This window comes from Crinia signifera, unplaced genomic scaffold (assembly GCF_055691185.1).
Source record: "Crinia signifera unplaced genomic scaffold, ASM5569118v1 HAP2_SCAFFOLD_205, whole genome shotgun sequence".
Classification (NCBI taxonomy): Eukaryota; Metazoa; Chordata; class Amphibia; order Anura; family Myobatrachidae; genus Crinia; species Crinia signifera.
Window position 1 is genome coordinate 43,730 of NW_028142098.1, and position 15,264 is coordinate 58,993.

Consider the following 15,264-nt stretch of genomic DNA (forward strand, 5'->3'; position numbering starts at 1 on the left):
TGCAAAATGTAGGTAACGGATTAATCAACTGATTAACAGAAAGAAGATTGTAAAGTTTTTTTATTATCAGGTAATTACCTCGTCTGTACCACTGTATTATCGTGTTTTACCTCCTACAAAAAATGCCTGTTATATGACAGAGGCGCAGCGTCCGAGGCTTAGTGGAAAGAGCCTTTTAAAGTACTGTCTGCGGTATATGCAGAAGGGTGACAGACTGCTCAGCTACTGCTGGGTAGTACGCGTGCTGTGTCTGATCACAGCAGAGCGGCAGTTTAGTGTGATGTAGCGGAGGTAGAAAAACAGGGTTAAAGTTTAGGGTAGGGATACAAAGTTGCTGGTTAAACAAGTATAACTTAGCTTAGAGGAGCGGCGCCCGGCGCCATATGACGGGAGCCGCTACTCGAGATGAAGGTTGTGACTGGCGTCTGTGACGGAGGCACGGGGGTGTGTCAGAGGCGTTAGCTTTAGCTGGCGATTCCCTCCGCAGCGCTGACACTGCGGAGGCGCCATATAGCATATAGAAATGCGGTAGAAACCCCGAAAACGGGGTTTTTACCGCATTTCTGCTATATAGCATCCCGCCCACAGTGATGTATTAATGGTTCTTACACTCCTCACCCCAATGCCTATGCCCCTTCTGCTGACACCAACAACAAAGCACACATACCTGGGGACTCAGCCTCACCATCACAGAAGCAGCTCCATCTCACAGCCCTGTGAGGTGTAGAGAGAGAGAGGAGCTGCCTGAAAGCCGAGGAACTGTGCGCTGCAGCGCCACCTATCTGAAACTCTACAACATTACATCCAAAACTGTCTCCATGTATTCCCCACAGCTCAGCTGTATATATAAAAAAAAAAGTCAGCTGGATTGAATGGGGACCCTTTCAGAGAGGGGGGACTGGGGATACATACCCCCTCCCCCCCAATCCAGCCCGCCAAAGTCGTTCGGTGTCAGGGATTGGAAATGCGCAGAAATGCGCAAACCCTGACCATCAGGGCTGGTTCCGAATTCAAGGCCTGATTCAGTACCGCTCGCTAAGCAGTGGTCAGTTGCTACTTAGTGAGCGGCATAACACATGCCCCCTGCCACCGAATCCTAACGGTAACATGCGAGGGGATGTACACGAACATATCCCCTCACATGCGGCCATCAAATAATTTCTCTCCTCTTAATATATAAACTGAGTTTCTTTTCCATCTGAGTTCGCCAAAGAGGGGGTGGGCGCTGACATCATGTGGGGTCAGCCGCCGGCCCACCTGCGTTCCCAGGGAACGGCCAGCGTTTTCATGGGGACGCTTATAAAATGCTGAACGTTCCCGTGCTCTGGCCTTTGCCGCCTCCTCCCCTACCCGTGCAAGCACCTCACCTTTGACAGGTGTCGAAAGCGTTCGCACAGCGGCCCTGCACTTCCGTATAATTGGCCATAAGCATGCGCAGAGCAGCACCATCAGTACACTGGGGACGATCACTCCTGAATCACCCCCTCGGATCGATACGCGCGATCCTGAATCAGCCTCCAACTGCGCTGTTTTAGGACTTAATGACAATAAACTTCCTGTCATCCGGCAGTCTAGTAATCTCTGAGGTGTATGAAGGGAGTCTAGTTACAGACCTGTACGTCTGATCCTCTTTCAGCACTAGGACAGCTCCTCTGAATCAGGGCAGACTTCTCCACAGAGACTGGCAAATCTCTAAACTTCCTCTGCCCTCTGGCACCCACCCAGTGGCGCAAGTAGAAATGATTTTTTATCGGTACTCTAAGAGAGTGCGCCAAAAATGGGCGTGGTCATGTGAAACTAAACGAGTGGTTACAGGACAATAGGGGCATGGCCACATTATGACACATGCCGTGATGCCCATTACACATTATGCCCCACAAGGTAATGCCTATTACACATAATATCCCTCACCGTAAATTCCACTTCACATTATGCACCACACGTTAATGCCCATTACTTATTAAACCACATGCCATTATGCCCATTACATGTCATTATGTCACACACCGTAATGCATATTACATATTATGTCACATAAGTGCAGCTTACCTACATGCTAGTTGCCAGGAGCTGCGTGCTCGATGCCAGGAGTTTTGTGATTGTTGGCACAGGGGGTTTCATGCTTGTTGCCATGAGAGAATTACATGCTTGCTGCCATGGGGGGTTCCGTGCTCAGTGCCATGGGGTGATTACACATTCATTGCCCAGGGGATGGAAAAGGGTTTACATCCTTGTTGCCCAAGGCGGGGGGGTTACATGCTTGTTGCTCAGGGGGCTCCCTCCAACCATGTCGGCTCATGCCCCTCCTGGGCCCCTGACCCCAGGCTGATTGGCTCCGGAGCTGCACTATATTTGAAATGGCTGAGAGCCGCTGGAGGGGTGAGGAAAGCCTGTGGCGCTGCGCTCCACTCTTCTAGTCTCTCAGTGGCAACGGCAGAGGTGCTGGAGGGGTGGGGGAACCTGTGGTGCTGCTCTGCTCTCTCCTTCACCTCTCATCGGCGGCACCTGCCAGAGGGGTGGGAGAAGCGCAGCAGGTAATGCGAAGTGATATGGTGTATCGGCAACATATTTCTTAAAGGCACGCCATACCACTCCGTACTCCCTTATTTGCACCACCGCACCTACTCCAGCCAGTCCCTGCACTCTTGTCAGCAGCCGGTTGCGATCGTCTTTTAGGTAGCCATCCTGACTGGCCAGGACATTGCAGGATGCTGCTGTACTACCTTTGTGAGTACAGGGCTGCAGCCATTTATATCACTGCAGCTCGTGCCAATTGTTCTTCACTGCACAGGTTTGATCGGGTTAAAGAACATACAGCCTCATGGCTGCAAATGGTTCCCCTGTCACATCTCTCCTGCTCCTAGAACACACAGTGTAAAAGTGTACAAGGAAGCCAATATTGTGTAATGTGATTTTGTCATGTTCCTTCCCCCTTTATATTTCTTCCTTCTGTATCCCTCTCCTTTTGCAAAAAAAAAATAAAAATTTAAATTCAATAAAATTACTGGGTACTTGTGTAGTTTCACGGCGCCACCGCGCGCACAGTGAAACTTTGAAGCTTGGCAGCCTGCCAGAAGCTCTGTTTAACTGTGCGCGTGCCGCTCTAGCTGTTCTCAGCACAGCGCGTGGCCATAGGCATGCGCAGCCCATTTTATTAGTAGGTGCACAATTGGAGGGGCATTTCTATCACCGCCCACTGGGCGTGTCTATCACTGCCTACTGGGCGTGTCTATCATCGAGCTAGCTTTGGCGTACTAACCCAGGAGCGGAGGGGAGGTGAGGGAGGGGAGGTGAGGGGGGGAGGTGAGGGGGGGGGGAGGGGAGGTGAGGGAGGGGAGGGGAGGTGAGGAGGGGGAAGGGGAGGTGAGGGGGGGGAAGGGGAGGTGAGGGGGGGAGGGGAGGTGAGGGGGGGTGCCCCTCCAATTGTGCACCATTTTATTAGTAGGTGCACAATTGGAGGGGCATTTCTATCACCGCCCACTGGGCGTGTCTATCACCGCCCACTGGGCGTGTCTATCACTGCCTACTGGGCGTGTCTATCACCGAGCTAGCTTTGGCGTACTAACCCAGGAGGGGAGGGGAGGTGAGGGAGGGGAGGTGAGGGGGGGAGGTGAGGGGGGGGAGGGGAGGTGAGGGAGGGGAGGGGAGGTGAGGGGGGGGGGAGGGGAGGTGAGGGGGGGAAGGGGAGGTGAGGGGGGGGTGCCCCTCCAATTGTGCACCATTTTATTAGTAGGTGCACAATTGGAGGGGCATTTCTATCACCGCCCACTGGGCGTGTCTATCGCCGCCCACTGGGCGTGTCTATCACTGCCTACTGGGCGTGTCTATCACTGAGCTAGCTTTGGCGTACTAACCCAGGAGGGGAGGGGAGGTGAGGGAGGGGAGGTGAGGGGGGGAGGTGAGGGGGGGGAGGGGAGGTGAGGGAGGGGAGGGGAGGTGAGGGGGGGGAAGGGGAGGTGAGGGGGGGAAGGGGAGGTGAGGGGGGGGGAAGGGGAGGTGAGGGGGGGAAGGGGAGGTGAGGGGGGGGGGGGGTGAGCAGAAGCTTCCTAATATCTGTGGTGTGTTTTGCTGGGGCAGGACAAACCTGCCCTAGTAGGTTTGTCCTGCCCCAGCAAAACCAACATCTCAGGGGGTTAATTGCTAATTTTTCACGTATGAATAAAAACCTAACCTAGCTTGCTTCCTCTTAGGAGGAACACTGCAGGCAGCCAGGTCACTCACGCTGGCTGGCTCCTACTCGTGGTGGTGGTGGATCATTCACTGCCTCTGCTGCCAGCCCAGGGCGCGTGCTGCTGCTGGGCTTGCTCTCTCAGGCAGCAGGAGGACGGCCAGAGCGCGGGCAGGAGGACGGGAGCGCGGGCAGGAGGACGGGTGTGCGGTGCGACGTCACTACGTCTGTGTGTGACGTTTATAGAGGCGGGGCCGGGGGCTAATGTGAACGGAGCTCACTGAGCTGCTCAGCCCACGTCCCGGCCAGCGCTTCCAGGCTTGAGATCGGCAGCGGGCAGCGGCGGCAGGCAAGTAAGACTGTCCTGACCGCCGCCGGCTAACTGTGCTACATTTTAAACATTTTGCGTGCAATCGCGTGGGGAGTGCCGGCGGGCATTAGGAGGTGCCTGTGCACCCCCGGCACCCCCCGTGCGCACGCCTATGGAGGTCAGCAACATACTCCTCCTCTCTTATATAAAAATAGCTGATTACCTTATGTATATATAATAAAAGCTGTCTGTAATACTAGCTCAAAATCCACTACCAATAATAGGTAGTTTATCTTTCTTTCAGCACACTTATTGAATTGAGTAAATCTCAAACAATCAATAGAGAACAGGGACCCAGACACGGGGGCACAGACTGGTGGTCCCATGGCCGTGTCTCTATTGCTTTCACACCGCAAAACCTGCTTAGACCCAGTATTTAAAATGTTTTTAAAACGGGTCAGAGCTAGTTAAAACCCCTTTCACACTGCACGTAAATACCGGGTCTCAAGCAGGTTTGCGGTGTGAAAGCAGCTGGAGAACAGGACACACAGTAGCAATGAGACAGGCTGCTGGTGTCACCACGGTCAGGCTGAGAGGAGCGCGATAGAATACAGCAGACAGGAAGCAGCATCCCTGGCATGGCTACAGGTAGGTGGCAATACCCGCACACCCTGCTCACTACAGATTCCTGACGCTCATTACGTATGCGCATATATAATGAGCGTGTCCCGCTCATTATAGATGTGCATATGTAATTAGTGGGTCCCGCTCATTAAATATGCTCTGCGCTGGGTCCCCGCTCATTAAATATGCACGGAGCGGGTCCAATAGTGCTCACTGCTGCCTGGGTACCATTTCATACCCATTCAGACTGCAAAAAAAAAACGGGTCTGAAACAGGTAGGACCCTGCTTTTTTACCGTTTTGAAATACCGGTTATTTTAAAACGGTAAATTCACTCTGGACCTTTCAGACCACACATATTACCATTTTGAAATGGTAAAAAAACAGCAAAATACCGTGTACTAAGTGTGGTCTGAAAGGGGCATATGAGGACTCCCTGGGATACTAATAAATAAGTGATACATTGATTTTACGTGTATTAATTAAGCAATTCCAGCTCACCCTCGGGAGATATTCATAACCCTGCAGAAAACTGAGTGTAAGTACAATCTGTTCTGTAGACACATCAAGAAATAAACACAAAGTAACAAAACTCAGACAGCTCCAAGGGTTTTAAAACATTTTCAGTACATTTGTTACAACATGCAGAGAATCTCTCCAAATATAAGTCCCTAGTAATTAAGAACAGCCAAAACATAACAAACAACACTCTGACAAAACAAACGCATAAACGATTTATTTGAGGCATTATTAGCCTAGAAAAGATACTTATAAATTAATCAGCAGACACCACGACTAAACAGTGAAGACTGTTTTCGGTACTTATGTAATATCTGGGCTCCCGTTTTTCTTATGAGACCGAGTCCCCTCGCGGGGCTCGCTGCGCTCACCACGCTTCGGGCACGGTGGCTCGCTGCGCTCGCCACACTATATAAAATCAACTCCATGCGTAGTTGAATAGTAGGGGTATGAAAAAATGGGGTTCATTTAACATGGGAGCCCAGATAATACATAAGTACCGTTAATTTTTAATAATCCTCATTTTTCATTGGAATCCAGTATTCTTAGAGTGCACCAATAAAGTCTATCTCTTTTCTTCTTTTTTTTTCTGGATCCCCCACCTTTGCCTAAGTCATAGGTGGCTGTGTAGGCTTGAATGGCCTTTTGCTGCTTCTCCATCCTCTGCAGCATATAAGGTGATAGCAGGGCAGGTTCAGGATGGATAGATGGCGTTCCAGTCTTTGGCAGGCAGTCGCAGAATGGTGAAAGTGTCCTGCAATTTTACGGGCCACTGCAAGCATTTCCTGTATGCCCCCGTCACTTTTCAGGAAATGCTGCACCACCAAATTTATTGTGGGCTGGTGCTAGGGTGATCAGCGCCCTCCTGCAAACTATACATTTGTGCCCTCCCATGCTATACAAAAAGACAGCAAGTACTCAAAATGGACACTGAAAAGGTGTTTAATGCCCGTAGTGGTAGTGCCACATCATGTGCCCAGTAGCAGCAGTGTAGTAACTATACATTTTGGTGACCTGTGCCAGAATAATAATTGGGTCCCTCCCCCTCTCACCATACAAACATATACACACAGACTCCCCAAAAATTTAGTACATAGCTTTGTGGGGAAGGAGCATGGCCACATAATAGTACCAATTCACCTTACACAACACAGTAGTGTTTGTTATTCACATTACACCAAATATTAGTGCCACTTATACACATTGTGCCAGCTAGAGTTCCTTATGCACACTGCACTAGGTAGAGCCTTTTATATGCCCCTGGAAGAACTTCTATAGAAGCTTCGCGCAAGGATTAAGCACACCGTAATGCCTATTAGACATTATGCCACAAACCGTAATGACTATTAAACATTATGCCACACACCGTAATGCCCATTACATGTTATTCCACACACTGTAATGCCCATTACATGTTATTGCACACACCGTAATGCCCATTACATATGATACCAAACATCTTAATGCCCATTACACATTATGCCACACGCTGTAATGCCTATAACATATTCTGCCACATACAGTAAGTTCTGCTTACTTAGATGCTCTTTGCCAGGAGTTACATGTTTGATGCAAGGAGTAACATACTCATTGCCAGGGGTTTCTTGCTCAATGCCAGTGATTACTCGCTCCTTGTCAGGGGTTTCAAGCTTCTTTCCAGGGGCTTCATGATCGCTGTGATGGGGAAGCGGGGTGATTTGGTTACATGCTGGTTGCCCAGGGCGGATTCGATTCTAGTTGCCATGGCGGTTTACATGCTTGTTGTCAGGGGAAGTTACATGCTCATAGCTACATGTGATTACATGCTCATTGCCAGGGGGAGTTGCATTGCCTTGGGATCAGCATGCCAGTGCTCCAGGAATCCGCACTAGGGCTAAGCACCCTAACAGGGGTGTAGGGGGCCCTCAAGCATCTCTCTCTATGGTGGCAACAATTTTTTGAGGGGTCAGGGTCTCTGTACTTGAGCACTACTCATTCCCCCCAGTAGGCGCCAGGCAGCTGGGGATCAAGCGGGGGAAGGCCAGGGGAGGGGAGAGCCTCTATGACTTGACCCCCTCCCACCATGCTTACCGTGTTGGGTCTACAGACAAATGTATATACACACACACATATATATATATATATATATATATATATATATATAAAAATACAGTATGGACCTCGCTTTGCGCTGACAATAATCTGCTGCTGCTCCAATAGGGCTCCCCTGTTAGTGGGAGTCAGACAAGAGATTTTGAAAAGGGGGGGTTCTATTGGAGTGCGCTGATTGGTGTACCACCTAATTACTTCAATACAACATACCATATTAATACAATTTTGTGTAATGACAGTTGATATTTGTCCCTTTCCCGAATGAGACGTGCCAATCTGTTCAAGGTATAAAAAAGTTCTTTATTGAAACCCAACGCGTTTCGTCAGAACGACTTCATCAGGGGTAAAAGCAATAAGACTTTCAAATATGTGGTTTGGTCCACTTTTAGTACTTGTACAAAGTAAAATCCATATGTGGGGTTTGGGCCAGTACACAGGCTTAGTGACAAAAGTAGATCCGCGAATAACAATTAGGAGATTTAAGTCCCTATTAAGGATGGTTCAGGGGAAATTCCGTGTGGTTTGAAGATATCAGGTCTGTGGACACTGGAGGCACTGGTTTGTGAACCAGTGGTGGGTGACTCCGTAGTATAAGCACAGGATCTATTCAGTAGAAGATTTTAGTGGTTCTGGAGAAGAATCGATTATAAGGTGCATTGACGTGCAGAATTCGGTCCTTTAATTGTAGGATCACTCCATTCCAATGTATGTATTTGGTGAAGGCTCCACCAGCCTTATATGGATAAAATATAACGATTGTCAAAGAGATAAAAACCCAATCGTATCAACGTAGATTAATTGTTTCCCACCAGACAGAAGGAACACTTGTTTTCTCAAACAAATTCTCCACAATGTAGCACTTTCCTGAGGCTCCTTCACTACCAGCCAGTGAAGGAGCCTCAGGAAAGTGCTACATTGTGGAGAATTTGTTTGAGAAAACAAGTGTTCCTTCTGTCTGGTGGGAAACAATTAATCTACGTTGATACGATTGGGTTTTTATCTCTTTGACAATCGTTATATTTTATCCATATAAGGCTGGTGGAGCCTTCACCAAATACATACATTGGAATGGAGTGATCCTACAATTAAAGGACCGAATTCTGCACGTCAATGCACCTTATAATCGATTCTTCTCCAGAACCACTAAAATCTTCTACTGAATAGATCCTGTGCTTATACTACGGAGTCACCCACCACTGGTTCACAAACCAGTGCCTCCAGTGTCCACAGACCTGATATCTTCAAACCACACGGAATTTCCCCTGAACCATCCTTAATAGGGACTTAAATCTCCTAATTGTTATTCGCGGATCTACATTTGTCACTAAGCCTGTGTACTGGCCCAAACCCCACATATGGATTTTACTTTGTACAAGTACTAAAAGTGGACCAAACCACATATTTGAAAGTCTTATTGCTTTTACCCCTGATGAAGTCGTTCTGACGAAACGCGTTGGGTTTCAATAAAGAACTTTTTTATACCTTGAACAGATTGGCACGTCTCATTCGGGAAAGGGACAAATATCAACTGTCATTACACAAAATTGTATTAATATTGTATGTTGTATTGAAGTAATTAGGTGGTACACCAATCAGCGCACTCCAATAGAACCCCCCCTTTTCAATATATATATATATATATATATATATATATATATATATATATAAATATATATATATATATACTCAGGAAGGACGCTGCACTCGGGACTAAGGAATAAATGAGGTACTTGTGTATTATAGCGGCGCACATCGCATCGCATACCAAAAGGCATACGATGATATGCGATGCGATATCGCGCAATGTTGTACAATATCATACAATTTTAAAATTGTATGACATTGTATATGGCATACAATGCCATAGAATGCGATGCGATTAAAAATTGTATAAGCACCCTAATGGGTGCTTACAATGTTAAATGCACCCCCACGCCACCCCCCCACTATAAACGTGAACCCGAAGCGTGGTGAGAGCAGCGAGCCCGCGAGGGGCGGCGGTACGCGTCCTACGACCTTTTCATACCTCCACTATCCACGTCGGCGTGGATTTGAGAATATAAAGTGTGGCGAGCGCAGCGCCCCACCGAGCCCGAAGCGTGGCGAGCGCAGCGAGCCCCGCAAAGGGAACGCGGATACCTGTGAAGCCCGCGAGGGGACGCGGATACCTGTGAAGGTATCCGCGTCCCCTCGCTGCGCTCGCTGCGCTCGCTGCGCTCGCTGCGCTCGCCACGCTTCGGGCTCAGTGGCTCGCTGCGCTCGCCACACTTTATATTCGCAACTCCACGCCGACGTGGATAGTGGGGGTATGAAAAGGTCGTAGGAAGCATACCGCCGCCCCTCGCGATTTAACATTGTAAAAGCGGGTCAACCTGGTCTATTGTACGACCAACATCGGGGGCGCCACTATAATACACAAGTACCATAAATGAAACACTACGTGGCCAGGTTGCTAGTTGTCGTTTCAGCCTTTACTTAGGCTTTTATCAAAACAGCTTACATGAAATAACAGTGTACACTCACCTTTATAAATAGAGCAGAACCATGAGTTTGTGCTAGGACAGCGGCCATTGCTCTCCGCCCCTTTCCGGCGGGTAGGCATGACGTCACTGATAGGGAGACTTATGCCGTAGCTACCGGTCAACAGAGTGTAATTCTGTGTGAATGAATAAAGTTTTGTTAAAAAATAAAAAACGTGCATGCTACAAAATGACATAAAGGACTAATATTCTATTCAAAGTGTTCCAGAATCATCTTACTGACAACACACTAGGCAACCCCGCTGACTGTGCCGCAAACTCATGATTACACTTCACAAAAACTAACAATAATAGTGAAAAATGAAAACTTCGTGCAGCGGGGGTACCTACTTAAAGTGACAGTGCATAAACATATTAGGAAATAAATGACATTCTTAAAAAGCACTAAGGGGGACTTTAGTACTTGAATCTAAATCAAAATTTATGTTCAGCTTCAGTGTTAATAAATGATACATAACTCTTTGCGGTAATATTAGTAGTGTTCAAATGCATACACACGAGGCGATAAACACTTGGGGATTTACAAAAAGCAATGAAGGCTCTGTTTCTCGTTTAAACCCTTAGGGGCCAGGGGGATGCGGTCATTTGGTCGAATGCATTATGGTCGAATGTCATTACATCGAATCCATTAGGTCGAATTGCTAAAAGGTCGACATGATTCTAGGTCGACATGGGAAAAGGTCGAAATGATTCTAGGTCGAAAGGTCATTAGTTCGACAGGTCATTAGGTCGACAAGGTCATTAGTTGGACATTGTCTAGGTCGACATTCACAGTCTAGTTCGACATTCACAGTCGACATGGGGTTTTTCACTGTTTTTTGAGCCGACATGTGCTGACAGGCGGTATTTCATGCCCTACCATCCACTAGGGCGTGGTGGGAGAATAAAATAGTGTGCCGAGCGTAGCGAGGCACCGTGCCCGACGCATAGCGAGCGCAGCGAGCGATGCGAGGGGATGCAGTGCACTTTAAACTGTGTCCATGTCGACTGTGTTGACATTCAGGTAAAAAAACAGTGAAAAACCCCATGTCGACTTTGTGAATGTCGACCTAGACAAAGTCGAACTAATGACCTTGTCGACCTAATGACCTGTCGAACTAATGACCTTTCGACCTAGAATCATTTCGACCTTTTCCCATGTCGACCTAGAGTCATGTCGACCTTTTAGCAATTCGACCTAATGGATTCGATGTAATGACATTCGACCATAATGCATTCGACCAAACGATCCCAACCCGTAAGGGGGGGGATATGGTCGATGATCGTATATCTGAAGGATGTTTCTCTAATGCAGGCATTCCCAACCACGGTCCTCAAGGCACACCAACAGTGCAGGTTTTGTAGATATCCAGGCTTGAGCACAGGTGACTTAATTAGTATCTGAGGGATTCTGATTAAACCATCTGTGCTGAAGCCTGGATATCACTAAAACCTGCACTGTTGGTGTGCCTTGAGGACCGTGGTTGGGAATGCCTGCTCTAATGTGAAGTGGCGAGCTAAAGGTTGGTCACTTGTGCCCTTTTTGATGGCAGCTCGTATCGCCGAGCGGTGGTTCGCTATCCTTTCTTTGAAGGGCCGCTCTGTTTTACCCACATAGACCAGAAAGCAGGGGCAAAAAATTGTGTACACAACAAAATTGGACGTACATGACAAGTGAAATTGAATGGGAATCACATCCCAGTGTGAGGGGGAGGAAATGATGTGCCCGTCTGCATAAAACTGCAAGTAGTGCAGTTTGGGCATTTAATACAACCCTTTCTGCCTTTACCTAAGAACGTAGATTGGGACTTTTTCCCTAGGTTTGTGATGTCAGTCTTAACAAGGAGGTCTTTAAGATTCCGACCTCTCCTGTAAACCAGCATCAGTGAGGTCATTTCCAGATTTAAATCGGGATCTGATTTAACGATTGACCAAAGTTTTTTGGTCTTCTTGACCCTGTTGGGAGTTTCGTTGGTAAAAGCATTCACCCAAATGAGTTTGTTCTTATTTTTTAAATCAGGACTTTTTGGGCGCAGCAGCTCACTTTTAGATTTAACCAGGGCTTTGTTATATTGTGACTGTAAGATGTTAATATCATAGCCCCTTGATATGAATTTATTCATCATGACATCTAGCTCTGTTTTAGCTTCTGAGGGGTTGCTAACTATACGCAGCACTCTTAAAAACTGACTGTAAGGTAGGGACAGTTTACTGTGTGTCGGAGGAGCACTGCTGGCCAGTACAAAGTTATTTCTGTCGGTGGGTTTGCGGTACAGCCCCGTTTGTAACCCCCCCCCAGGACATTTAGAAATTGTTACGTCTAGAAAATTGGTTGTGTCTTGGTTAATGGCATAAGTATATTTCACTGGACTGTTGGTGAGATTGTGTGAATCTAACAAGGAGCTGAACTTGCTTGCAATACCGGTCCACAGAATCAAGATGTCATCTATATATCTGTGGTAACTCAAGATGTCTTGTTCAACTGACCTATCACTGAAAAATGGGTCCCTCTCTACCTCGAAAATGAAGGAGTTGGCTAGGGACGGGGCCACACTGGACCCCATCGCCACGCCCTCTGTCTGAAGGTAATAGGACCCGTCACAAAAAAAGTAATTTCTGCTGAGAACTTGCTCCAACAATTTCATAAAGAAATCAAGGTCAGGGCCATGGTAATTGGCATTGTTTGTTAACAATCTTCTAACCGCCTGCAAGCCGCCTGGTGGGGGATGCAGGTATATAGGTTACAAACATCTACTGAAAATGAATAAACAAGATGCAGGGAGTTCACCCAATTTATCCAAGGCCACCAACAAAGAGGTGGTATACTTCAGGAAAGTCAGAAACGATTGAATAATAGGTTGACCCGCTCATTAAATATTCACTGCACAGAGCGGGTCCTGCTCATTCCATATGCAAGAAGCGGGACGGGCATCCGCTCATTAAATATTCACTGCACTGTGTTGGGTCCCGCTCATTACCTATAGATTATATGCTACATATATAAAAAAAAAAAAATTTTTGGGGGGGGGGGGGGGTGTTGAGGGGGAGTTTGGGGTGGTGAGGTGTTGGGGTGTCGGTGCACCAAACACCTCACTTGTTTTCTGCGGGTGAAATGGGTTCAATGTGAAAGCTGCTAAAATGGTAATTAAACTGTAATATACCGTTTTCAACATGCTGAAGGGGTTTTACATGCTCTGACCCGTTTTCGGAAACATTTTAAATACAGGGTCTAAAGCAGGTTTCGCAATGTGAAAGCAGCATAAGAGGTTGTCGGAATTGTGCTTCTTAGTGAAACCGGTGATACACGGTGTAGCCTGCCTTGAAATGAGCTCGGAGATGCTGCTACTGGTGCTGCTGCTGTTGTTGCTGAAGAAGGCAATGCATCTACCCAGTGGGCTGTCACAGTCATATACTCCTTAGTTTGCCCTGTACCGCTTGTCTACATGTCCAAGTGGACAGTGGGTACAACTGCATTTTTCAGGACACTGATCACACTTTTTCAGATGTCTCTGTACATCCTGGGTATCACCTGCCTAGTGGAGTGGAATCTAGATGGAGTTTGGTACCGGGGACACACTACCTCCATCAATTGTCTAAATCCCATTACATTAATGTACGTCTAACACCAACATAGCTGTCATGACCTGAGTTATCCTCTCTGCAATAGAATGACTGCTCTCATACTTCATCTTCCTGGCAAAGCACTGTTGGACGGTCAATTGCTTAGTGAAAGTAGTGGTGTTGCTACTTCCACTGATGAATGACTCCCAGAAGAAACAGCAGCAGCGGCAGTAGGCATAGCGGTACTTGTGGAGTATCACGGCTCCCATCGTATGGCATCGTATGCCATATGTAGTGGCATACGATGGCATACGATGCGATGCGATGTTTTACCGATTTTTTACCATTTTTGCTCAAAAATCGTATGCCACCGCATGGCATCGTATGCCATATGTAGTGGCATACGATGCGATACGATGTTTTACCAATTTTTGAGCATTTTAGCTCAAAAATCATATGCGATCGCATCGGATGCCATATGATGGCATCCGATGCGATGCGATGGCACCCGATTTTGCACTGAAATGCATCAGAATGCATTAAAATGTGTATTAAAGTAGTGAAATGCCCCCAAATGCCATTTTTCATAGTGCACCACCCCACCACTATCAACGTCAACCCGAAGCGTGGCGAGCGCAGCGAGCCCGCGAGGGGCGGCGGTACGCGTCCTACGACCTTTTCATACCCCCACTATCCACGTCGGCGTGGAGTTGAGAATAGAATAGTGTGGCGAGCGCAGCGAGCCACCGAGCCCAAAGCGTGGCGAGCGCAGCGAGCCCCGCAAGGGGACGCGGATACCTGTGAAGCCCGCGAGGGGACGCGTATAGCTGTGAAGGTATCCGCGTCCCCTCGCGGGGCTCGCTGCGCTCGCCATGCTTCGGGCTCGGAGGCTCGCTGCGCTCGCCACACTATTCTATTCTCAACTCCACGCCGACGTGGATAGTGGGGGTATGAAAAGATCGTAGGACACGTACTGCCGCCCCTCGCGGGCTCGCTGCGCTCGCCAAGCTTCGGTTTGACGTTGATAGTGGGGGTGGTGCACTATGAAAAATGGCATTTGGGTGCATTTCACAAGTTTAATACACATTTCAATGCATTCTGATGCATTTCAATGCAAAATCGGGTGCGATCGCCATCGTATGGCATCCGATGCGATCGCATACGATTTTTGAGCTAAAATGCTCAAAAATCAGTAAAACATCGTATCGCATCGTATGCCATCGTATGCCACTACATATGGCATACGATGCCATGCGATGGCATACGATTTTTGAGCAAAAATGGTCAAAAATCGGTAAAACATCGCATCGCATCGTATGCCATCGTATGCCACATGCGATTTTATGCGATGCGATTTTTAACATACGATCTGCATACGATGCAGGTCGTGGGAGCCGTGATACTCCACAAGTACCGGCATAGCACTGTAGTATCCCAGATGGGAGAGGAGTCAGTCATGACCGTGATATGGCC

At 47.8% G+C, this 15,264-nt stretch overlaps 1 long non-coding RNA gene across 1 annotated transcript in view; it reads right to left on the minus strand.

Moving 5' to 3' along the window:
• Window positions 1-10,265: 10,265 nt before the first annotated feature.
• LOC146053790 (uncharacterized) overlaps window positions 10,266-15,264 on the minus strand; it is an 89,641-nt gene continuing 84,642 nt past the window's right edge. The window contains exon 3 of the long non-coding RNA XR_014467813.1: window positions 10,266-10,367. This is a non-coding gene — a long non-coding RNA (uncharacterized LOC146053790). The remainder of the gene's footprint in view (window positions 10,368-15,264) is intronic.